The 1812-nt window shown below is 42.5% G+C and overlaps 1 pseudogene; it reads right to left on the reverse strand.

The window, feature by feature from the left end:
* Positions 1 to 593: 593 nt before the first annotated feature.
* On the reverse strand, positions 594 to 1564 carry LOC104864107 (annotated as a pseudogene).
* Between the last annotated feature and the right edge of the window lie 248 nt (positions 1565 to 1812).

Genomic DNA, 1812 nt, shown 5'->3' on the forward strand with positions numbered 1-1812 from the left:
TATAATTTCCTCTCCTGTGTGAGCCTTGGGTTTGTCCTGCTCTTTTTTTTCTAGAACCTTGAGTTTCAGCATCAGGTTGTTTAACTGAACTCACTCTGTTTTCCTAATATGTGTATTGAAGATGCTATAGTGCTATGAATTTCCCTTGTAAGACTGCTTTCTTTCTTTTACTTTTTGACAATTATTTAAGATCTTTATTAACAGATGCTTGCAGTTTGTTGACTTTTTTGAAAAAATCAAGTGGTAAACTTTTATTACAAATTAAAAATGAAGTTCTTAAAAATTTCAACTTGACCAGATATGAAACAATTTAAAAACCTTTAAAGGTGTCTTGAGAAAAACCTGGCTTTAAAAAAAAACCAAAAAAACACATTTGTCATTACCAAAAGAGATGTCTTTAGGTAAAAATAATAAAAACTCCATGCTGCATAGATAATGCAGGTAGTTCTAGTTATCTGGACAATGGGCAAAAAGCAAGCACTTAAGGTCTTCAATTTCCAATGTTTTGTTCATTTCTTCTTGCTGGAATTTCATATTTATTTTTTCTTGCTGGATGACTGAACCAGTTAATGCTGAAGATGTTAAAATGGCATTTACTCAGCCCCACCCTGCTCAGACTCCTGATGGAGAAATTCTCAGCTGGTGAATCTGCTGCTTTAGTTTCTCTGCATCTTGTGGTTTAGGGTTCTTTGGGCATCTGTGTAACTGAAGTTGCACTGGTACTGATGTTGAGGTGGCTGCTGATTTTGGGTCTCATCTCTTTGATTTTCCTTATCCTCTTCATTGCAGTCCTCTCTAGGCTATCTTTGGCAAGGAGGGCCCTTGCGGAATCATGGTCTATAACCTCTATATATATTCTGTCTCACTTATCTACCTTGTTCTTCTGAACCCTGGTTGTCAGCACCCTGCATCACTTCTCCCTGCACAGGAGGATTTGGAATACTGTGGTTGATGCCCCACAGTGTCTCTGCATATAGTAAGGTGGGAACCTTCACCTGTGGTAGGGCTGTCTTGTTTTTGGGCCTCGTCTTCAGGAGCACTGTCTGATCCCTCATTCTTTTCCCCCACTTGCACTATTCTGGTAATTCTGCTGATAATTGTGTGGAGGACCCCTATGACATGGATAGCATCTATAATGGTTGTGGTCTGCTGTGTATTTACTGCCTTGAACTGGAACTCCACCATGGCCTATAACATTTGCTGCCTCCATACCCTTTTATCCTTCAACAACTCCACAGACACTCCATCTCCTACACTGCGGAGGTGCTTTCTGGGGTTATTCTTCTTTATGGCAGTCTGGTGTACAAATACATCTTCCTTGATGTCATTCCTGTTGATAGAACCATATCAGTTTCTTACATTGAGCCATTTTATAGTATTCAAAACCTTCCTTGTGATGACCTTCTTGTCCCCACTGGAAGGTACCACCAGTGTGAGGCTGCCTTGGCCACTGCTCCCTGCACTGCTGCCCAGAGTGCCAGGCTTGGCAATGCTGAGGGCGGGGGGTGGCAGAGCCAGGTAGGGAGATGGTGGGCAGCTTCTGGGTTTCCTCCTCACTGTTCATGGTTGCGGTGATGGTGACTGGGGCTGTCTGTGGCAGCTGCAGCTCCTCCCAGGGTGTGATGGTAACTAGGTGGGCAGAGGTGGGACTACTCAGGGCTCTCTGGGGTCCACTCTCAGCTCCTGCTACTGATTGAACTCAAGACTGCTTTCATTGTGTCCCATAGATTCTGATATGTTGTATTGTCATTGTAATTTAATTGTAGGAACTGTTTGATTTCTTCTTTAATATCCTCTGTGACCCATTGGTAT

Source organism: Fukomys damarensis, unplaced genomic scaffold (assembly GCF_012274545.1).
Source record: "Fukomys damarensis isolate Sample0158 unplaced genomic scaffold, DMR_v1.0_HiC HiC_scaffold_1, whole genome shotgun sequence".
NCBI lineage: Eukaryota > Metazoa > Chordata > Mammalia > Rodentia > Bathyergidae > Fukomys > Fukomys damarensis.